Genomic DNA, 25032 nt, shown 5'->3' on the forward strand with positions numbered 1-25032 from the left:
ATTTACTTTACCTACAACAATAGTTTAGTTATATATTATAGACTTGTAGAAAGGGACCGTCGTAAAACATTAAAATGTATTACTGGCACGCGAAATCTTAAATTAGAGTGAATAAATCAGGGGTCGGCAACGTTTGGCACGCGGCTCGCCAGGGTAAGCACCCTGGCGGGCCGGGCCAGTTTTATTTACCTGCTGACGCAGCAGATTCGGCCGATGGCGGCCCCCACTGGCCGCAGTTCACCGTCCCGGGCCAATGGGGGCGGTGAGAAGCAGCGCGGGTGAGCGATGTGCTGGTTGCGGCTTCTCGCCGCCCGCATTGGTCCGGGACGGCGAACTGCGGCCAGTGGGGGCCGCGATCGGCCGAATCTGCTGCATCAGCAGGTAAATAAAACTGGCCCGGCCCGCCAGTGTGCTTACCCTGGCGAGCCCCGTGCTGAACGTTGCTGACCCCTGGAATAAATGAAGACTCGGCACACCACTTCTGAAAGGTTGCTGAACCCTGGCTATGTAAATGTTTCTCTATATTATTGCTGCAACATCTATTTAAAATTCAGGTCTGCTCCTGCTCTCCTTGAAGTCAATGGCAAAACTCCTATGATCACCCAAAGTGCATTAAAAGTCCAAACCTTCTCAGTCAGTCCAGCTTTGCCAACTGATATTTTGTACAATTGATATGAGATTGTTAATACTATAATGTTATAGGAGCTTATTTTTGGTACTAATTTGATCCAATTTTATTAATTCCCAGTTTTGAGAAATTTAAGTAGGAGTTTACAATATTTTAAAATAAATTTCCCCCTTTGAAATCAACCAAAAATTGTTATTTTTTCTGGTTATGAGTTTTATACCAGGTTGGTTTTAAAGCCAAAATGAACATCGAAAGTTGAGCCTCTTTGATATCTGTGAAGCAACAGCTTTTCTAAGAGATAAAAGCCTATTTTTTTCTTTATAAAACTTTTGCATCCTTACTAGAGATGAGCAAATCTTTTTAAGAAAATAGTTTATTTACTCAAAAAATGTAGTTTGGGTTGACCTGTAACTCTTAACGAACTTCTATCGAGTTCATCAAATAATTTAGACCAAACCAAAACATGGAATTGTTTCGGACATGTTGAAATGAAATAGTTTGACATTTTGGTTTTTTTGGGCTAGAGTCACCAAACAGCTAAAAGAGGAGGGTGAAGTACCCTCCTTATAACTTCTAGCCCAGTGATTCTAGCGCTCAGCTAGGATATGAGAGACCCAGGTTAAATCCCACCCCCTCTGACTAATGTGGAGAAGGGATCTGAACTTGGATCTAGCCACAGGGCCATGGGCATAGGTCTTTCTTAATCTCTCCTGTTGAAGTTGTTCAACTTTTTATAAGTAATTAACTAGTCATTGGAGCAGGGATCTGAACTCAGGTCTCCCATACCCCAGATGAGAGCCTTAACTACCAGGTTATCCAGCCATTTTTACTCTCTTGTCCTGGCTCAATGATTATTCATTGTCATTATGAATAATTATGAATTGCCGCTATGAATGACAATGAGTAGTCTTTATGAAAGGGAAAGAAAGCAAGAATTTGAACCTGGGTCTCCCACATTCCAGGAGAGCGCCCTAATCACTGAAATGGGTTACCTAGGGAGGTGGTAGAATCTCCTTCCTTAGAGGATTTCAAGGTCAGGCTTGACAAAGCCCTGGCTGGGATGATTTAGTTGGGAATTGGTCCTGCTTTGAGCAGAAGTTGGACTAGATGACCTCCTGAGGTCCCTACCAACCCTGATATTCTATGATTCTATGACTGGCCTAAAAGTTATAGAGAGGGCTCGTCCTCCCCTCCTACCCATGTTTTGTGAATCTAGTCTTCCTTTGTTTTTATTAAAATGACCCAAACCCAAGTGAAACATTTTGAGCTGGGTGGAATGAAATGTTTCGCTTGACCTGACTCAATGTTCTCTCACTTTTCAACTAGCTGAAAATTTTTAAAAAATGTAGTTTTCAGCGCAATCCAAAACATTTTTTAAAAAGTTTTTTTTTCAGAATTACCACCGAACCAAAACATCCATTATTCACCCAGCTCTAGTCATTAATATAACTGGAATAAGTGACTTGCAGCTGGCCTCCAAGTGCCAAGACAGAATAAGAAATAAAACAATTGATAAGAGACTTTACAATATCTGGGCCCAGTCTTGGAGTCTTTATTCAGGGAAGACACGCACCAGCATCAAAGAGTTTTGCCTTAGATCTGGAGGGCAGTAACTGGGCATTAAAAGTGAAATCCTAATCCCCACTTCAGCCCCTTTACACCAGTGAAGAGGCTCTACAGGTCCCAGTTCTGGCCAAAGGAGAATTCCCCTGGCACAGTGCCTGCAGAAGAAAACCACAAGTCTGCCTTCCCAGGACCCCATCGCAAGCTCAGGATTAGGAGGCAGGGCTGTAGCACTGTGGAGATTCCAGGCAGCACTGCTGACCGCAGAGCAGCCAGGGATGCTGCAGTAATTTATACAGGTGTCTAGGACTGTAAGTTACACAGGGCCAGCCAGAGCAGGACTGAAGCAGGATGGCTCAGAGGTGGGTTAAAGTCACCTTAGTTCCATTCCTTTCCATTGGGGCTGCACTTCCAAAAAGTGAAACACAGGCTATTACCCACAATATTTAATTTCAGGCACCTACATTTGCAAATTTGGATCATGTGAATAGTAGATTACATTCTGGGAATATCAACCTTGATTATGATGACCATTAACAGTAAGTTGCTGTGAATGGTTTTATCCTCAATTGTTTTACCCCTTCAAAGGAGTATCAGAGTAGGCACAGATAGGGTGACCAGATGTCCCTATTTTATAGGGACAATCCTGATATTTGGGGCTTTGTCTTATAGGTGCCTATTACCCCTCACCCCCATCCCGATTTTTCACACTTGCTATCTGGTCGCCCTAGGCACAGAGCATGTTCCAAATTTCCAAAGATGACTGCATGGGTGCCCACAGAATATAACATGTTGCTTGATAGTGTAAGTAGCATGAACGTGTAGAATTTCTGCCTCCTCATTTCATAAAAGACACGGACTAACCTGAGCCAAGTGTTATCGCTACACAGTGATAACAATGAAGAGGTGTATATATAATACTGGCAGGGAAACAGCAAAGTTAAAAAGAGGGGGAAAAGAAAATGGAAGGGATGTAGAAAGACATCAGTAGAAAAAACTAAAGAAAAAAGAAAGAGGATGAGGAAATTGAAGCAACAGAGAAAGAGAGAAATGCAATAGCAGAGAAAATGAAGCAAAAAAAGTCCAGAAGCAGAAAAAGAGAGAGAAAATGGCATAAAAGGAAGGGCAGGATGAAAGAGAAAAAAACAAAGCTACAGATTCCTAGAAGGCAAGGGGTATGGTACTTTTAGAGGGTAAGTCTTCCAGAGCAGGGATTGTCTCTTGTCTATATTTGTACAGAATCTGGAACAAAGGCTAGCTGAGGTCTTTGGGGACTATCATAAATATAAATGTTTACTATTACTATATCACCACCTGCCAGACAGTCTGGGAGTGGTACTTGGAAATCCAAAATAGAAGGAGTAACAGACTTTGCCTTTCGCTGTAGGCTCATCCCTATAGCTGGGAGAGAATTCCCTGGAAGTGGTCTTCTTAGGCAGGAGAGCAAAAGGGGATGATTTGGATTTGAGTGGAGGACAGTGGGATCTGAAATGATCAGGACACTGACCTTATCCTGAGCCCCCAAAATAAGGAATGTTATGAAAGCCATGAAAATGAAGATCAGACGCTTTCTGGGGTTTCTTACCTTGTCTTGGGCGTTTTGATGGCATAAGTGGTTTCTAAATGTTACTGCTAAGTCTACTAGTAACATTTTTATTTTGCCATGAGCCTTGATACATTAAATTCTTGTAGTACACTCAAAACCTCTTTCCTTGAATGTCTCTCCTCCATCAACTGGGCTGATTCCCATTATAGATTCAGAAATTTTAAGGCCTGAAGGGCCCGTTATGATAATCTAGTTTGACCTAGTGTATACCAGAGTCCAAAAAAATCTGACCCAATAATTTCTGCATGACTTCTATTTCAGATACAGCATACCTTTTAGAAAGATAATCAGTTTTGATTTAAAGACTTTAAGTGATGGAGAATATGCCACATCCCTGGATATGTTGTTTCACGGGTAAAATACCCTAATCGTTTGAAATGTACATCTTATTTCTAGTCTGAATTTGTCTAGCTTCAGCTTCTAATCACTGGATCTTGTTATGCCTTTTTCTGCTAGATTAAAGAGATGTGTACTGTCAGAAACCTCTTCACTATGGAGGGTCTTGTTGTAGACTGTAATCGAGTCACTTCTTAACATTCTCTTTGATAAGCTAAATTGAGCATTTTAAGTCTCTTGTTATAAGGCATGTTTTGCAGACCTCAGATCATACTAGTAGCTCTTTTTTGAACGCTTTCCAATATTTCAACATCCTTGTTTAGGTGAGCACACAAGAACAGGACACACTATTCCAGTAGTGGTCTTACTAATGCTGCATGTAGAGGTGATATCACCTCCCTACTCCTAGTTGATATTTCCCTGCTTATACTTCCAGGATTTTTGTTTATCCTCTTAGCTACAGCACAGGACTGTGAGGTCATGTTTAGTTGGTTATCTATTATGACCCCTAAATCCTTTTTAGTCACTGCTTTTCAAAATACAGTCCCTCATCTTCTATGTGTGACCTCCATCCTTTGTTCCTAGATATCTGACCTTGCATTTAGTAGTGTTAAAATGCATGTTGTTCAAATGAACTCATCTTACCAAGTGATCCAGATCAGTCTGTATAACGGATCCTTCCGCATCATTATTTACCACTCCACCAATTTTGTGCCATCTTAAAATTTTACATTTATAAAATTTATGTAAATTTTATGTTTTCTTCCATATTGATAAAGATATTGAATAGTAATGGGCTCAGTACAGACCCCGGTAGGACCCCCCTATAGACACCTACATTGGCAGATGAGTCCCCATTTACAACCAAACTTGCAATAAAAATGCTAAAGTTTGTCTGACAAGACCTATTTTCCATAAAATCACATTGACTGGCATTATTTATGCTACCAGCCTTTAATTCTCTAGTGATTGCATCATGCTTTCTATTATTTTACCTGGGGGGGAGGGATAGCTCAGTGGTTTGAGCATTGGCCTACTTAAACCCAGGATTATGAGTTCAGTCCTTGAGGGGGCCACTTAGGGATCTAGGGCAAAATCAGTACTTGGTCCTGCTAGTGAAGGCAGGGGGCCAGACTCAATAACCTTTCAGGTTCCCTTCCAGCTCTACAAGATAGGCATATCTCCATATATTATCAAGTCAGGCTAGCCAGCTTTTAGTTTTCAGGTCATCCTATTAAATATTGACATAAAATTAGTTCTTTTCTAGTCCTCTGAACTTCTCCAGTGTCCCAAAAATGAATGATTAGGTCAGAGGTTCCTCAGTTAATTCTTTTAGTACTCCTGACTGCAAATTATTGGATTAAAAATATTTAACCTCCTCCTTAATTAATGATGGAAAATAAAATATTTCCTGACCACTGTGAGATAGATACTGTGTACACCATCCTGTTTCTTTCTGAATACAAAATAGAAATATTTATTGCATATTTTTGTCTTTTCTGCATCTTGAGTAATAATTTTGCTATCCTTGTCTTGCATCAGGATTATATCATCACTAGAATTTCATTTGCTCACTATATTTTTAAGGAATTATTTCTTATTGTTCTAAATACTACTGGCCACAGACTTTTTCATTGATATCTTTAAGCTTCCTTTACCACTTGTCTGCATTTCCTAATTGTAAATTTGTACTCACTGCTATCAGCTTTCTCATTTTTTATTTTTTGTATTGCTTCCTTCTCTTCCCCTCTTAACCAATGTGTTGAGGCTGCTGTTGGTCTATCAGCAATGGCACAAGCAAATGTAGGATGGGTACCACATCCCAAGGAAGCATTTATAGCAACGTCACCCTCCAAGTAGGTGACCAGATAGCAAGTGTGAAAAATCAGGACGGGGTGGGGATGGGGATAATAAGTGCCTATATACAAGAAAACCCTGAATATCGAGACTGTCCATTCCTCATCCTTCAGCTTTTGCTCAGGAACAATTAAATTCATATGTTTAAAAATGATTGAGCCATATAGGTTACATGGAAGTCTAAATACACTCCCGGATTTGCTGGAATGGTCCCAATCTCTGAAATATCCTCCCTGTCCTGTTTTGATACACACACACACACACAGCTCACAACAGGGGAATTCAACAGAATGTGATAACTTTTCTCTAGGATTTCTAAAAAAAATTCTATAAGATTTAATAAAAAAAATCCCTAGTGTAGAATTCTACAGGATGGTTTTAAAAAACTCTAACAAGGATATCATTCATAGAATTTAGTAGGTTTTTTGAGTGATTTTAATAGAATCCTATTATACTTCTTTAAAGTCTTACTAGTTAAATCCCTATAGGGGGATAGGTCTATAGGGTTTTTCCATAAGGACAGCTGATATTCATGCTATTTATTTTATAATTTACTAACTTCTAATGACAGTATCCTACTAGCAAATATCTAATATGAAGATATGTAAAATGTCTCTTCTGAGCGGAACTAAGTATAACCAAGAATTATATTCACAAAATGTCTTTGATCACTTTTCTTTTTTAAAAAAATTGCCTAAAACCAACAAAGAAATACTGGGTAGAATTAAGCAACTGTCCTAGAATACTGATGCTGTTCCATTCTGAATTATTCCTTTGATGAAAAACATCAGCATTATAGTTTTGCTTATTATACCACTTTATATGCCCTATGCACATGAAGTCATAGATAACATTGTAGGAGTTTCTGACCTTAATTTAGCAGTAAAAACAGCATTTTTTGACCCTTTCTATCTTGCAGCATGTTGAAAAATGAGTTTGAAAAAAAAAAAACCCCTAAATGAAATTTTCTTGTTATTACTAACCTCATGAATCTGTATTTTGTTTCTGTTGCCAGAACTGAGGGTATTCATGTACAAACTAATAACGTGAAAACTTTGTATGCCATATTTTAAATTTGTTGCTCTGTAAGGCTAAAGGGACATTATTTTCACATATTAAAATAGCCGTAGAAATTGAGAAATAATCAAGTGAGTGAAAATAAAAAAAAGATGCCAGGGTTTTAGCGATGGGAAATATTTGCTACTCAACATTGACCAGCCAAACATCATAAAAGGATATCATGCTATGTATCCACATTGCTAACACTGGAAAAATTGGCATCATGATGAGAAACTATAGCTGGTTTTGGGTGGAAGCTGCTGGGGTTAGGTGCTGCTGAACTGGTGCTGGGAGAGCTGTCTGAGGGTTGTTGGTACTCATTCTGGAAGATGTTATCATTAGCACTATTGGGAACTGTATACTACAGAACCATTCATATGTAGGTCACCAGTTTGAATCTATCCCAGCTCAGTAGAGTTTAATCGGTGGCTATCATATGAGATGAGTTGGAATTGAGCCCTACCAATGTCACAAACGTGGCACTATTTGGCAGACACAGCAAAGACCAAGAATTGCATGGGCCATGGAGACTACAGGAAGCCTCTCATATCAGGATTGAGGCATGCTGGCAGGGCATTTTGGGTGAAAAGCTTGCCCTGCTGCTGCCACCACCCTGTTTATAAAAAAAAAGAGGACTTCATTTACCAGGTCTAATAAGCCAACACCTTTCCCATTGAGGCAAGCAAGTTTCCTGTTTGTTCACAGGGAAATGACAGTCTACAGAGCATGAATCAGTTTCATTTTTCTATTTTGTTAACTCAAAGAATCAATTGACACATATTTTTAAATAAAAGTTTCTAGATTCTAAGATTTTGAAAAAAATCACTGAATTCTGCCATGGAAGATTCTAAATTACACAATTTGAATTTCCCCACTTTTCTGTGGGAGGATTTTATAACCCTGACGTATCAGAAAATGAACAAGAGTGAAAGGGGTAAAGAAGGGTATAAAAGGGTATAAAAGAAATGCTAAATCAGAAATTTAATGAAGTAAGATAATCATCTTTCATTCTGTTTCCCAATATTATCCTTTAATAACCTTATTGTCTCTTTGCCAATTTGCTTCTTATCCATTTAAAAAAGTTGTTTATCACTCATGGCCTAAATGGTTTGATGAGTCTATTCCCAAAAGAAGTGGAAGATAATATCCCAGGGACTGAGATAAATTTTCCTTCTTTTTGTTCCATTAGTTGAGAAGGGAGTGGGAGATTAGCATTAAAAAGCGTTATCATTCGCCCAGAAGAGAGAGAGGCTCTAAGTGCAAAGCGTGGAGACAGAGCCAACTTCCATAAAGTTTAGAGGTATTCAGATCCAGCAGTTTGGGTCGGGCTCAACTCCAATTACAAACTGACAAAGCACAAGGTCCAGACAAATGACATCCTACTGTTCTGAAGTATGGAAATTTAGCGTAGAGGTTGCTTACTAGTGGCCTAATCCTGCAAGGCACTGAGCACCCTAATCCCAATCCAGCAGAGCATGTAAGCGTGTGCTTAACTGGATTGGGGCCAGAGGGCTCAGTGGTACCTCATACAATCGGACCCCAAGCAAACACTTAAATACATGCTTAGCTCTACTCACTTGAGTAGTTCCATTGAAGTTAATAGGACTGGCCATGTTAGCAAGTATGTGCATAGATGTTTGCAGAATCAGGGCCTAAAATTGTAGATAATCCCTCCATTGGTAGTTAAATCAGAGGCAGTATGCCCTAGTGGATTAGGGACTAGGATTTAGGAACTCCCAAGTCCTAGCCTGAGCTATGCCAGTTCATTTGGCCTTGGGCTTCCTTGTTTGTGAAATGGGAATACTAATCAAGCCCCTCAAGAAATTGGAACTAATTTCTGCAGCAAGACCAGCTCTGTGGCCCTCTGGTACAGCAGACAGGAAATTTGACAGTATCAAGTACATTTTAAAAAAGGGAGGTCAATGTTGTGTATGCTACCCGCACATCATTAGGAGTCAGTGTGATGCAGAGTTTTGTGTAGTGTAGTGATTTTATATGATGTACTTTGGAGAGATGAAAGCCTCTTTGTGGTAATGACTAATGTGTAAAAGGAATAGCAGGGAAGATTAATTATTGCACTGATTAACAGCCCACAAAATTATATATTTTATCAGATAGCATATCTATTTTTTTGTCAGCCATGCACAAACATATACATTTTCTGTTATCAAGCACATTTTTTCCTCCCTGAATAATAGGCGGTATTGTTTTAGGAATAAATGGGACAAATGGAATTTACAGTGAGAGCTAAAATAAAGAGGCCTTTCTGTGTTATGTTGTATACTGTTTGTACAGGACCTTGGCTAGAACTGCATTTTATTTTAGTAGTTGTGATCTTACCAACTACCATCACACCTCCAACTATACTTCCTGGGACTGTCAATTGGAATGTGGGAGTGACCAAATGTCACTAATATCAGATCTATGCTCATCCTAGATCCTTCATAGTCAGGCTTCATAGTAAGACATGGCAAATTAGATGGCTCTGGTATCACCAGTAGATGTTTTTCTATGGGTATGAACACAAGACAAACTTCAGTGCTTTTGCAGTGGTGTTTATCAGTAGCCTTCGACACCTTTGATCATACAAAACCAAGCAATAGTGGATGGTGCAGAACTAAAGTTAGTTGCAGTCATTCCTGTCTAACAGGTCCCAGAGAAGAGTGAAGGAACGCTGCAACTCCCCACCACTTTCCCCCCTTCACCCCAGCATATGAAGAATTTGACAGAGTTGTAAGGTTCTGTTTCCTCTTCTTTTCAACTTACACATGACCTCTCAAGAGGCAGTGATGTCAGATGATTCTGTGCCACCTATACACAAATGATGACATTTGCTTGAAAACAACATCTTTCATGGTATGGATAAAACTGCTGCCTCAGTTTGCCTCCTTAGTAGTAGTTTAACCCTCCCTGCTCCACAACTAGATGAAAATTCCACACCTTCTGAGGTAATGAAAGTCCAAATGAATGTCCAAGTCCTCACCCACTCTCTTTCCTCTTTCGAGGTTCACAGGCCTCCCTTGAGTTCTGTTAGTCTTCTTCCTTCTCAGAGGTACAGCTGCAAAGACATTGGCCAGTCCCTCAGGATTTGTCTATACTGCAGCTGGGAGCATGCCGTCCAGCCCAAGCAGAGAGCCACACTAGCTCTGCTCAAGCTAGTGTGCTAAACACAGCAGTGTACACATAGCCCCCCACTACTGAAAAGATGTGGACAAACTGGAGAGACTGAGGGAACTGGGCTTATTTAGGCTGCAGAAGAGAAGTGAGGGGGGATTTGATAGCAGCCTTCAACTACTTGAAGGGGGGGTTCCAAAGAGGATGGAGCTCAGCTGTTCTCAGTTGTGGCAGATGACAGAACAAGGAGCAATGGTCTCAAGTTGCAGTGGGGGAGGTCTAGATTGGATACTAGGAAAATCTATTTCACTAGGAGGGTGGTGAAGCACTGGAATGCGTTACCTAGGGAGGTGGTGGAATCTCCTTCCTTAGAGGTTTTTAAGGGTCAGGCTTGACAAAGCCCTGGCTGGGATGATTTAGTTGGTGTTGGTCTTGCTTTGAGCAGGGGGTTGGACTAGATGACCTCCTGAGGTCTCTTCCAACCCTAATCTTCTATGATTCTATGACTGTTGCATCGGTGGTGGCACAGTATGAGCCTGCCTAATGCCCTGTGTCTGAGCCTGGGCAGCTAGTCTGTGCCACTTGCTCGTGCCGCTATTTTTAATGCACCAACTCAAGCAGAACTAGCGCATGTCTGTCTACCCAGGCTGGAAGGCATGCTACCAGCTGCATATCCTCAGAGATAAAGGAGAACTCACACCTTCCCTCTTCTGCGAGCTGTCCCATAGGGTCTTCAACAATGAGGGGTGTCCAGTCTGACTACCTACTCTTCCCCATATCTATTCCCTGTACTTCCTTTGATCGGCAACAGTCCCTTAATTCCACTCTCAGGACTTGATACTCCCTGCCAAATATCACCCATTCTGAGGGATACCTTACCCAGCAATCTGGCTGCCTTTTTAGGCCTCTTTCCAGGCTCTTTCAGCAACTCCTTTAAAATGTCCCTGCCAGGCTCTGACGGGGGAGACAAAGAGCCCAAGCCCCTGCCACAAGACTTACAACAGGTATTGTTTCCTCTTTTTTCTCTCTTGCAGTGAAGAACAGCAAGATATTCATGTCCCTGTCCCCTTTCCCAGCATGCACTACTGCCAAGCCCTCAATTCCCATCAGCCCTGCCCTATGGCTCCCAGAATTACTTGTTTGGGGCAGAAGCCAGGAAGAGGGTCTTGGTGGAGCTATACCCCCCCTTAAAGAGCCCTGTTATACCCCTGCCATATGGAAATTATATTGTGATTAGACAAACTCTATGTATTTAGATGGCCCCCAACACCATGATATGTGAGCACCTCCCATTTCCAACTGCTGGCTGGCTTTCAGTTTTTCCCTATCCTTGCCTCCAAACTAACATTTCACTTGCATTTAGTAAAGCTTCCCCTCCCCCACATTAGAAACCTTCCAAATTCTACCACTACTGAGTTTTACTAGACTTGGTAGCAGTTGTTAAACTGTTATAAACTGTACAAGCAGAATGAAAACATGCGGGAAAAATGTGCCCAATAACTATTGCTAAGTTATAATGAAACAGAATGTGCATCCTGTTCATATGAATACTAAATAAGTTCATTATGATCAGGGCTAAAGTATAACAATGATTTTCAAATGTAATTCATAATAATGGGTCACAAAGGAAAGTTCTTGTCACATGCAGATTGCTTTAATAGTGTATGACAGATGTGGTTAAAACGAACGCATAATTGTGCAGGCTCTTTCAGCAGAGAAAGTAATAAGAAATAGCAAAACTGAATGCAATATTACAGATACATATAAATAACATATTACTGCATTTGAGTTGCTTAGTAGGAATTAAACTTTAAATGCTCCCATGCAACACCTGATGGCGTGCATCACAGATTGTTACTGACTTGCTGGAAGGGGGAGAAATTGATGTCCAGCAGAGAAAAGCACATTTTCGAAGGCAAGAAAACATTTGATGAACCATTCGAAAAGTGTATGTTTTGTGAAAGGGAAGGCAAGTTAGTTTAGAGCTCTTAAAATAAGAATGGCAGTAGAACTAGATAATACTTGGTGTTATCTGGGAACAGGACTCTTGCAAGTTTCTTTCACACAGCTCTGCCAATCCAATAGCACCCTTACTACTCCAGTCTTGGATATCTCCTAAAGAGAGAAGGCAGCAGCTGGGTTGAACACTGTGATGATCTTGTGAGGTAGATGAAAAGCCATTAGAGAGCAACTTGAGTCCAAACTATATCACTAGTGACACCTCACAGCTTAGCCCCAGTTTCCAGTAAGAGAACATTTAACTCACTATTCCACCTTGTCTATCTGGGCCCTGCTGGTCTAGCCAGTATGACTAACTTCCAGTATCTTCAGACATGTTTATCAACTGTAAATCATTTTGGGACATCTCTCATTTGGCACCATTATCTGTGACAATCCATTTTTATGAGCAGTACTTCTGGCTGTCACGTCCAGGGCCGGCTCCAGGCACCAGCAAAGGAAACAGGTGCCTGGGGCGGCCAATAGAAAGAGGCAGCAGTCTGTTCGTTGTTGGGGCGGGACGTCCGGGTCTGTGGCAGCAATTCGGCGGCAGGTCCTTCGGCGGCACTTCGGTGGCACTTCGGCAGTAGCGCAATCGCTCCTCTTCAGTCTTTGGCGGGCACTTTGGTGGCGGGTCCTTCGATCGTTTTTTTTTCTTTTTTTCTTCACCGCTTGGGGTGGCAAAAAAGCTGGAGCCAGCCCTGGTCATGTCTAAGAAAAAAATCAGCCTCTGGTATGACACAACTGCGTACTCTGATACTTTTGAGTAGACCTGTGCAAATAATTTATTTTCTGATTTGCGAGAATGCTGGGGGGAAAAATCAAAACTTTTTTTGTTTTGGGTCAACCTGAAACCAAGTTTTTTTTTGTTTTTGTTTTTTAAACTTTCAGTGAATTCAAAAAACAAACACACCTCATTTTCTGTCAAATGAAACACTTAATTTGACCTGAAATTTAAAAAAGTTTAATTTCAAGTTTGGGCATTTTCACCTGTTATTTACTAAAAGCAAATGAAATTTCAGGCTAGATTCACAAAACCGAGGAGAAGGTGGCGTGGCAGAGGTGCCCCTGTTTTACTTCCTCTGGGGAGACCCTTGTTCAAATACCCTCTTTGGACCCAGATGACCAAGTTATTGACTATTCTGAGGTGGGTGTCTCTCAATCTCTCCTGTTGAAATAGTTCTACTTAGTACCATCATCCCCTCACCTCCAGGGTTTTGTGAATATAGTCCAATTTTTTTGTTGACTGAAAAAATTTCCCAAAACTGACACGAATTTGTGGAATGTTTTGGTTGACCCAAAATGTGCATTTTTTTTGGAGAAAAAAAATGTGGCTGAAAATTATCTCTCTGCTCTGCTTCTGAGATATTCAAAATTTGTATGGCTGATTGCATGTACTACTTCCCTAATGAACCACAACATAGTCTGTAAGCCTTTAAAGACTTCCTTAGAGAGGTTTTATGTCCCAAGACAGAGAAAGGGGTTTAGCCATTGTACTTTTAAAATCACCAAGTAAAAGCTGATAACCATGCAAGCTACATAACACTTATTGTGAGCTCTCATAGCTTTCATTTGGATGCTCAAATGCTAACATGGGGCTTCATACTAAAAACACTTAAAATGTAACTAACTTTTCTTATGTTCGTTGTCCCACTGGACTTGGAATCAGGGTCAATGTGAGGCCTGTCATGTAAATGCTTAAATGTTCAAACATTTGTAAACATTTAAATAATTTAAGAAAATCCATAAACACTTTATAAATGGAAACATTTAGTAACCAGCGTATCCCTAGTTTTAAAGACAGGAATGAGACTGATATAGAGGGATGTCTGGTATTTACTTTATACTTTATATTAAAGGGCAAAAATAACCATATGCTATACTACTAAAATTCTGAAACGCATGCTAGTTAGTAGACAGTCCAAGTACATGAAATTGCTAGGTATTTCCAAGGAAAGTATTTGATTCTTTCTATGCAGCCTTGTAAGAGTCACTGTTATTCTTTGAACTATTTGTTCACTCACAGTAGGGTAACGAAACAATCTGCTACAGCAGCGTATTCTTCCTTTTCATTTGTCTTGTAACTAGAGCAGTTACTTAGTGATATACCTGACAAGAAATTTTTAAAGTATTTTTTACAGACATGGACTAATTCTAGTTCTTATTCTCAGAAATCAATTGAAGTGCTATCCAGTGAAGCAACTATGCAAAGAGTGACCTAAATCAGGTTTTGGCAGCATGTGACAAATGCTCTAAAAGGCATCTGTTTCTCAGATTAGCACAGAATAGAAGAGCAGTGTGGCTGGGGGAAAGCTACATGAACCATATCCATTCTGCCCATCCCTTTATACATAGCTTGCCATTGGAGCACTGTCCTTGGATACTGACTACATGTCTTATGTCTACATCTAACCCACCCCCAAATAAACCCCCCTGCAGCAGTGAGTCTCAGAGTCCAGACCTGCTGCAGGTTTCTAAATGTCTGCTTAGCCCTTCTCTGAGGTACAAAAGCCTCTCAATAATATACTAAGATTGAGAACGTATTGATATGAAAGGCCCAGAATATACAGGAAAAATAGCACTTTTGAAGGTAAATACCTCTCTACATAGGAGTGCAGAAATGAGGTTGTGCAAGGGCTCTGGCAATGGGTCTTAGAGCTTTGTGGATCCATTGGACCAGAACTCTAGGTAAGAGGAGGGGGCATTGCTGTTCACGGTCATGTGGCTTTAGTAGTGTCTGTGTCCCTTGAAGTCTGGACAGGGTAGGGAAGATTACATTCCTCCACAATCCATATAGATCTTCCATCAAAACCTTTTGGATCAGGCGTGGTACAGGATACCAGGGTTTGGACTCTAGTTATAGGCCATTCTAAAAGCTGGAGAAACTTTGGTAAAAGAGATGTCCATGGGGACCCTTCCCTAAGAGATCTGATAAACAGCAGGGGCCGGGTCTGAACACCCTTCCCTTCCCCATCTGCCAAGGGGAGATGTCTTCCCTGAAACTGTTGTTACTGAGGGTAAAGAGAGTAAATGAGTGAATGTGGAAAGACGGTGTGACTGTGTGCAGAGCATGTGTGTGACTGGACACAGAGTTTGTGTGAATATGTAGATGAGTTGTGTGGATGAATGTGGAGTGAGTGAGAACATGCAATTGGTCACGGGAGAATACATGTGGAAGGGTGTCTGCAGAATATGGATTACAAATACGCCAGCACATGCCGTGAGTGACTCTCAGTGTGAGGGAGAGTGGGGTGGAAATACATGGGGTGAAAGAAAGTAAGAGAAACAAGACCAGCTCACAAACTTTTCCACTTTATCTTTCTGTAGTTTAGGGATTGGCCAACCCTATCTTACCACTGATCACGTTTTAATACAGAGATTTTCTTGTGGACATCTGCCCTCCCATTCATGGTCATCTAACATCTCTGGGCTAGGTTCACAAAGGGGACTTAGACTCAGTGTTGCCGTGCCTAATGTTTAAATGCACTGCCAACCCATAGAACCCACAGCCCTGAGTTATCGGCCAAGACTCCCTACACAGGGCACGGCGAGAATTAGGCTGCCTGAGAATGGAATCCACATAAGCCAGAAAAATGAGCGGGAAGCTGCCTAAACTAGCCAATATGAAATGCTAAGGAGAGGGGTGTGGCCTAAGCCAAAGGGAGTTAGGCACCTAAATTGGGCCAGAGGCAGGCGCTTCCCTCTGCTTGGGACTCATAGCCATAAACACTCTCCTAGAGTTAGGCACCCAAGCCCTGTCTTGCAAAAAAATTATGGTGGTAGTGCCACCACCATCTCCACCTTATAACTTTTAGGCCAGTAGTTCAGGCACTGTGCAAAGTGGGACAGCTTCCACAGAAGAGAGAGAGAAAGGCCACCCCAGTGGTGAGGGCACTCATCTGAGAGTTTAAATTCCTACTCCACATCCGGCATAGGGTGGATTTGAACCTCAGTCTAGAAAAGTGCTCTAAACACTGGGCAAAGGTCATGGGGGTAGATACTACCACCACCACCTCCTCCACTTTTGTTTGAGGCCTGAAGGAGTAGATGGGCTCTGAGTCCATCAGGCCCTACAAGCGAGATAGGCCAGTTAACTCCTAGTTTGAGGATCCCACTAGGGCTCAAGAGTGAGTGAGGTGGCTGCATGCCCAGCAGCAGAAATTTAGGTGCCTAGGGTACTTTACCAGTGGAAACTTAGGTATGGGCAGGGTTTGGCGGCAGATGAGCAAGGGGGATTGAATATATAAGTGCTGGACTTAGGTGCCTAAAGTGGCAGTTAGTTGCCTAGGTCCCTTTGGGGATTAGGCCTCTATGGCAACTACAGCAGTTGCTAACATGGAAAAGCAATATTAGGAATGTATTCTTCACTTTCCTTTAATGCAATTCAGCAACTGAAGAAAAGGGACAAGAACCAGCACCATGTCATCAGTCAGCTCCTCACAGATCACCAGCAAGTGCTCCACAGACAACAGCTGGAGGGCAACTACTTTAGATAGTAACATTAAATGTAAATTTATGTAATTGTAAAGTCTACCACTTTTTGGGTTGTGGACATTGGCAGGTATATATTATAATCAAGGGTTCCCTAATGATTTATGTTTATATAGCATTATTTAGTGTTTGTACACTGTCCTGAGATCTGGTAAGAGTTATACAGGATTCGCCTTGCAAAATTCAACAGACAGGTCCACTGGGGTCCGGCCTTTTCCTGGAATTCAGTGTTACTATTGCTGCTTTAATGTTGGGTCACCAGTTTCTCTTTCGAATAGCTCTCTGGAAAGATCACAAATGGTTTGTATCGTACACTTAAGTTAAAATTGCTCTACTTCTCCATCATGAACTTTTGTTTTGAATTATATTAAATCTAAAATAAAATATATTCTTAATTATTTAATTGGTCTTTCTTCTTAATTGGTCGTGAGATATATTATCTTTTCCCACAATCACTTTAATTATTTTTATACCTGTGCTGTACTAGTGAAGCTTAACATAAATTTTGCTTGTTGATCACCCTTGTATGTTTTAACTTTGATTTCTTTTGCAAGAATCATCTTATTCAGCTTTCCCACTTCTATACTCAAGGAAATACACAAATGTAAGGATATTTTCCAGTATTTTAAAACTTTTCTGAAATCCTCTCTTCTGTGTGTACGATTATTTTTTAATATTCACTCTAAGATGCCCACTCATGCACATAGAAATGCCACACAAACCTAAAAGCTTTTCCATTTCAATAACCATGATATAAAAAAATCAGCAATCACATTCTGGAATACTCTCTTGTATGGAATAATAAGGGATACCTGCTGGGTGTCCATACCATTCTCCACATTCTAGTGCTGGCATGATGGCCCAACCATGACAGAACTGAGTGACCTGACATAGTGCAAGTGAGTGCCACTCTGAAGTTGGCAAGCAACCGAAGTCACTTTCCCGTGTGTTTAATCAGTACTTATTTGCATACAGTTTCTTCAAGAAACATTTTTAAAGCAATGACCTGCTGTAACAACTAAGTTTTCTTTTTTCTTTAATGCCAATTGTGTGCTATTAGTTGTAAATGGTATTTTTATTGATGTCTTACAAAGCTCACATTGTGCTTCCAAGTTACACCTGAGTTTAAATGACTATTTGAAAATAAAATATTATGACAAGAGGGGAAAAAATGGATAGATTTTCTGTTAACTAACAGAAATGGTGAAACTGAATTGCTGTTAACCCTTTTCACATTCTCAACCAAGATGGAATCCAGAGATCAATGTGAACTGTTGCCTACTGTATGAACATACAATCCAGATATGTGAAGGGAGTTAAGGAAATTAAAGAATGATTTATACAAACTGTGTTCTGCATATTTTCTTGAGAACAAGAGATATCTATAAGTAGCAATAACAGAACATGATAACAACACTTTGATTAGGTGTACTTGAAAAGTTATCACATTTGTTAAGGGTGCTTCTGGCCTTTTTTCCCTCTTTATTTAAATTTCCTGCAGCAACAACAAAATATAAATAACCACTCACAAGAGCTGGGAAAGTGCACAGAAATTAATGCTGTTGTAAGACTAAAGCTAAGAATTCCAGTGTACTAACGTCAGGAAATTAAGGTTTCTAAGACAATATTATCTCACATTAATATATGGCACATTTGGTATACAGTCTGACATCTATTCCCCATCAACTTATTATTTATATTGTGGAAAACCCTAAATGCCACAACCAGTTTGGCCCCCTTATCCTGGGTACTGCACAAACCCATCATAAATGACAGTGCCTGCCTAAGAGACCTGAAATCTACAAAAACAGACTTGAAATGTAGTCACTTTCAAAAAATTAGTTAAAAGTGGTTCCAGCTACCACACCTGCTCCTTATTCTTCCTGCCATTTATTGTTTTTCTTCAAGATTGACAGCTCAATCACTTATTATTTATTATTTGTATCACAATAGTACCTTGCCGCTTCAGTCAAGGATCAGGGCCCCGTATAGGTGCTATACAAACAAGAAAAAAGGAAGCTTAAAATAAAAGGCCACTTCATACTCCAGAGAGCTCATGATGTAGGATTATGACAATAGAAAAGCTGCAACTGGAGGAAGAAAAAGGCAAGGAGAAAGTCAGGAGGATGAGGTAATAGTAAAATAAGCTTGCTATAATCACACTTTCCTAGTTTAAAAAAGAATGTTTTTCTCTTTCTTGCTGCTGGGTGAACTGCCAAAACAAATATGAGGGGAAACTGACCGACTAGACAGTGGAAACAATTAAAATGCCTGGACACTGAGCAATGTCCAATTCACAATGTAAACAATGGAAAAAATTGGGAAAATTACTGTACAAGCAAGTGATAAATTTAATCTAAGGTGTGAGCTATAGCGTGGCCAGGTGTCCGGTGTTCAACTGGAATGCCTGGTCGAAAAGGGACCCTGGCGGCTCATGTCAGCACTGCTGACCAGGCCATTAAAAGTCCGGTTGGTAGCACAGCGGAACAAGGCAGGCTACCTGCCTGCCTGCCGTGGCTCCGTGCAGCTCCCGGATGTGGCGGCATGTTCTCCCTCTGGCTCCTATGCAAGGGGGAGCCAGTGGGCTTTGCGTGTTGCCTCCGCTGTAAGCGCCAGCTCTGCAGCTCCCATTGGCCAGGAAATGCAGCCAATGGGAGCTGCGGGGGCATGTCTGCAGACAGAGCAGAGCGTAGAGCCGCCTGGCTGCACCTCTGCATAGGAGTTGGGGGGGGGCATGCTGCTGCATCCAGCAGCTGCTTGAGTTAAGCGCTGCCTGAAGCCTGCACCCCTGACCCCCTCCTGTGCCCCAACCCTCTGCCCCAGCTCTGATCCCCCTCCCACCCTCCGAACCCTTCGATCCCAGCCTGGAGCACTCTCCTGCACCCCAAACCCCTCATCCCCAGCCCCACCCCAGAGCTCTCACCCCCCCCCCCATGCTCCAACCCACTGCCCCAGCCCTCATCCCCCTCCCACCCTCCGAACCACTCGATCCCAGCCCTGAGCACCCCCTGCACCCTAAACACCTCATCCCCAGCCCCTCCCCAGAGCCTACAACCCCAGCTAAAGCCCTCATCCCCCTCTGCCCCAGCCCTGATCCCCCTCCTGCCCTCTGAACCCCTCAGTCCCATCCTGGAGCACACTCCTGCACCCCAAATCCCTCATTCCTGGCCCCACACCAGAGCCCGCACTCCCAGCTGGAACTCTCACCCATCCCCCCCGTCCCCCCACATCGCAACCCCCTACCCCAGCCTGGTGAAAATAAGCGAGTGAGTGAAGATGGAGAGAGCAAGCAACAGAGGGAGGGGGGATGGAGTGACCCAAGTGCAGAGCCTCGAAGGAGGGGTGAGATAGGGGGCAGGGCAAGGGTGTTTGGTTTTGTGCAAGTAGAAAGTTGGCAATCCTAGTGAGCTGTCTCCATGGTGGGTAAAAGAATTCAGACAGAAAGAAGCTTGACTTAAGTTGACAGTAAGATTATTGTCCCAAATCCTGGTTCTATAGCTGGATCACTGCAACTACACGGGTTGCTCCAGGCAGATCCTTTTATAGGACTGGGGCCTGCTCATATATTTGTGAAGGAACCATCTGTCACTGATGATGAGAGAGCCAGGAGGAGAGAGCTTCTTGATGATTACAGTTCTTTAGGTGTCAATATAAAAGATATTCCAATTTTATTAAACAACCTTCATTAAAACTATTATCTAGGGTTACCATACGTCCGGATTTTCCCGGACATGTCCGGCTTTTGGGGGCTCAAATCCCCGTCCGGGGGGAAATCCCCAAAAGCCGGGCATGTCCGGGAAAATCGGGAGGGCTCGGCTGGGGCCTCTTTGGCCGGGGCCGGTGCGGGGCCGGGCTGGGGTCGTGGGGCCGGGAGCCGGGGGGGTCCGCTGGGCCGCGGGGCCCGCTGGGCCGGGGGGTCCGCGGGGCCGGGAGCCGGTCCGGGCCCGCGGGGCCGGGAGGTCCGCTGGGCCGCGGGGCCGGGAGCCGGTCCGGGCCCGCGGGGCCGGGGGGTCCGCTGGGCCGGGGGGCCGGGAGCCGGTCCGGGCCCGCGGGGCCGGGAGCCGGGGGGGTCCGCGGGGCCGGGAGCCGGTCCGGGCCCGCGGGGCCGGGAGGTCCGCTGGGCCGGGGGGTCCGCTGGGCCGCGGGGCCGGGAGCCGGGCCGGGCCCGCGGGGCTGGGAGGTCCGCTGGGCCGCGGGGCCGGGAGCCGGGGGGGTCCGCGGGGCCGGGAGCCGGGGGGTGCGCCGGGCCGCCGGGGGCCGGTAGTGCTGGGCGGGCCGGGGGTGGTCGGCCGGGGGCCGGGGCCAGCACCCCAGGGCCCGAGCCGACCCAGGCTGGAGCCGCCGGGGGGCCAGCCTGGGCCGCGCCTCCTCCCCCCACACTCCCCCTTACCTGCTACAGGCTTCCCGCGAATTAAATATTCGCAGGAAGCAGGGGAGGGGGCGGAGACTTTGGGGAAGGGGCGGAGTTGGGGCGTGGGCATGGGCGGGGCTGGGGGCGGGGCCGGGGCCCGTGGAGTGTCCTCCATTTGGAGGCAGAAAATATGGTAACCCTATATTATCAAGCCCCAAAATAAAGCTAGGAGAAGCCAACAGCGGGGCACATACTACAGAACTACTTGATCTTGTATTAAGAAAAGAGAGCAAGCACTCTTACCGTGAGTATGTTTGCCATTCTCGGCTTCCTCTGGGTCCAGAAGAAACCATCAGTACTTATTGCTTGACTCCATTTTGGGTCACAGGAGAGTGCTGTTATTTATAGCTTCACATAGCACCACCTGGTGCTAGGAAAGTAGCATTGCAAGTCCCCATGGAAAGGAATGAACACTCTTATGTTGGTTTTGTTTGCTCTAATTCCTGTTTGGTTTGGTTTTTTGTTTGTCCCGGGATGACCGGGGCAGCTGTTTGTGGATTACCTGAATTTTGTTAAATGAACTTTTCTAAACCAAATCAATCCATTTTGGAGGGTTTTTATTTCAAAAGATAAATATAAAAATAGACACCTAACTTTTTTCTGATTTTCCTCCTCATTGATATTAAATGAGTCTATAGCCCCACAAATCCACATTTCAATGGACAATACAGTGACATAATTTGATTAAGAGTATACCGTAAAATATACAGAATCTGCACAGTGGCCAATTTAGTATAAGAAACAGACTGAACTAAAAAGTTCCCATCGCACCAGAACCTCCTTAAAGTTCAGTTCTGGTCCTGCAAAGATGTACACACAGACTTCCTTTATGCTGTGAGAGTAGTTTAAGTGTGTAACAGTATGCATGGATGTAGTTCTTTGCCACATCAAAGGTTTTGAGAGTATTCTGACCTGGGGTTTAATTTGAACTCAACTCAACCTGTGAATTTCCTGCCTTTTGCATGCTTAATTAAGCCTCCTTAACCAGTGCTTAGTTTGTAATGAAAGAGGTGCCGGGGCTCAAACAATTTTTTTACATTCATAACTGATGCAGCAAGCCCAGCGGTGCCGGGGCTATGAACTGCCAAGCCCAGCGGTGCCGGGGCTATGAACTGCCAAGCCCAGAGGTGCCGGGGATATGAACTATCAAGCCTAGAGGTGTTGGGGCTCAGCCCTGGCAAGCCCTGGCACAAATTAAGCACCGTCCTTAATGTTGTAAGAGCATTACTTGCTGCATTTATTCAACTTAACATATTGTTACAGAGGAGTATGAGTTAAGCAGAGTAATGATTATTCATTAGAATATTTAGTTTACATCCTCATATCTTTTTTCTAATCTACCACACTCTAGTGGCTTTTATTTTGAAATCATGACATCTTTCCATATAAGAACATAAGAGCTGCCATACTGGCTCCAATCATGGTCCATCTTGCCCTGTATCCTTTCTCTGAAAGTGGCCTGTACCAGAACTTCACGGGGAGTGTACAGACCAAGGCAATTATGGAGTGATCCATCCCTTTCTTCCACTGCCAGTTTCTGGCAGTCAGAGGTTTAGGGCTGCCCCAAGCATTGGGATGTGTCCCTGGCCATCTTGGGTAATAACAGTTGATGAACTTATCCTCTATGACAGGGGCAGGCAAACTTTTTGGCTTGAGGGCCACATTGGGTTTCCAAAATTGTATGGAGGGCTGGTTAGCGGAGGCTGTGCCTCCCCAAACAGCCAGGCGTGGCCCGGCCCCACCCTCTATCCGACCCCTCCCGCTTCTTGACCCCTGACAGCCCCCCCGGGACTCCTGCCCCATCCAACCCCCCTGTCCCCTGTCCCCTGACATAGAAGCGCCGCCAGCTTTTCTGCCGCCCTAGGCGGCGGAAGGTCCCGCCCCGAAATGCCGCCCCCCACAGAGGCAGCAGAAGGTCCCGCCGCCGAAATACCGCTGCGGTCGCCGCCCCCCAAATTGTAGTGCCCTAGGTGACCGCCTAGGTCGCCTAATGGGTTGCGCCGCCCCAGCCCCTGACTGCCCCCCGCCACCCCATTCAACTCCTTCTCTCATTCCTGACTATCCCCCCTGGGACTCCTGCCCCATCCAACCACCCCTTCTCCCTGTCCCCTGACCGCCCCCGGAATCCTTGCCCCTGACTGCCCCCTGCTGCCCCATCCATCCCCCTCTCCTTCCTGACTGCCCCCCAGGAACCCCTGCCCCCATTCAACCCCCCTGTTCCCTGCCCTCTGACCGCCCCAACCCCTGTCCACCCCCCCCCACTCCCCCGAACTCCAACCCGCCCTGCTCCCTGCCCCTTTACTGCGCCGCCTGGCTGGAGCCTGCCATACTACTGCGCAGCACAGAGCACTGGGTCAGGCCGGGCTCTGCAGCTGCGCTGCCCCAGGAGCTCGCAGCCCCACCGCCCAGAGCTCAGGGGCCAGGCAGGAGGGTCCCGCGGGCCGGATGTGGCCTGCGGGCTGTAGTTTGCCCACCTCTGCTCTATGAACTTATCCAGTTCTTTTTTGAACCCAGTTTACTTCTAGCCGTCACAACATCTTATGGCAATGAGTTCCACAGGTGAATTGTGCATTGTGTGAAGAAATACTTTCTCTTGTTTGTATTAAACCTGTTGCCTTTTAGTTTCATCGAGTGGCCGCTAGATTTTGTATTGTGGGAAAGGGCAAATAACACTTTTCTATTCACTTTTTGCACACCGTTCATGCTTTTATAGACCTCTGTCATTTCCCCGCAGTCTGCAGACTTTGCCACTTCATAGTTCACCCTCTTTTCCAGATCATTAATGAATATTTTGAACAGCACAGGTCCTAGTACAGATTCTTGGGGGACCTCACTGTTCACCTCTTTCTGTTGTAAAACTGAACATTTATTCGCACCTTTTGTTTCCTCTTTTAACCAGTTATTGATCCGGCTCTGGGTTGGCTGTGGGAATTTGCAGGCTGAGGCCCTGAGGCAAGGGCGAAGAGGGTGCTGGGGGCCATAGGGAAGTGGCCCAGGGAAAGGTATGGAGAGGTTGGAGGGGATGCAGCACAATTGCCACTGTGGGAAGTAGCTGGACAGCGGATTGCAGTTCCCCTGGAAGGAGGGGGGGGGGGGAGAACAGAGCATGATACAGCCAGGGGGCTATGTTATGAAGAGGACACCATGGTCCTGGGAGTGACGTGGGTCCTGGAGCAGAAGTGACAGCGGTGAGACAAGAAAAGAGCACACTGGCTAGCTGAGTTAATCCCCGTCACAGCCAGCAGGAGGTGCCGCAGTGGTGAGTGAACCTCATCACACTATGCTACTTGCAGGTATTTTACTCTTTTGACTGCTCTTAATTTCCATCCAACTATCTTTCATATTCTTGTGTAGTTCCCCCTTTTAAAGTTAAATGTTACTGTGGTGTTTTTAACATTATTTTTCTCTACAAAGATGCTAAATTTAATTACATTATGGTCATTATGACCAAGCAGTTCAGCTATAGTTACCTCCTGGACCAGATACCGTGCTGTACTTAGGACTAAATCAAGAATTGCTTATCCCCTCGTGGGTTCCAGGAATTACACTCCAAGAAGCAGTCATTTATGGTGTCTAGAAATTTTGTCTCTGCACCATGCCCTGAGGTTACATTTACCCAGCCAATATGAGGATACTTGAAATCCCCTATTATTATTGAATTTTCTGTTATTGTAGCCTCTCTAACCTCCCCTACCATTTCATAATCACTGTCTCATATTTCCAGTGCGGCCAACTCTGTCATTCCTATATATTTTGTACTCTGGTATTATTGTGTCCCATTTATTATCCTCACTCCTCCAGGTTTCAATGATGTCAGTTATATCAATATCCTCATTTAATGCCAGGCATTCTAGTTCACCTCTCTTGATATTTAGATTTCCAGCATGTGTATAGAAGCACTTGTCCATGTGTCAGTATTTACTTGCTTGCCTTCAGGTGTTATGTTTAAATGGTTTTTTTTTATGTTTG

At 43.9% G+C, this 25032-nt stretch overlaps 1 protein-coding gene across 1 annotated transcript in view; it reads right to left on the minus strand.

Annotated features, from left to right (window-relative positions):
• PENK (proenkephalin) overlaps window positions 1-21418 on the minus strand; it is a 53481-nt gene extending 32063 nt beyond the window's left edge. The window contains exon 1 of the mRNA XM_065585591.1: window positions 21307-21418. The gene's annotated coding sequence lies outside the window, so the exon portion shown is untranslated. The remainder of the gene's footprint in view (window positions 1-21306) is intronic.
• Between the last annotated feature and the right edge of the window lie 3614 nt (window positions 21419-25032).

The sequence above is a fragment of the Chrysemys picta genome, chromosome 2, assembly GCF_011386835.1.
Source record: "Chrysemys picta bellii isolate R12L10 chromosome 2, ASM1138683v2, whole genome shotgun sequence".
Lineage (NCBI taxonomy): Eukaryota > Metazoa > Chordata > Testudines > Emydidae > Chrysemys > Chrysemys picta.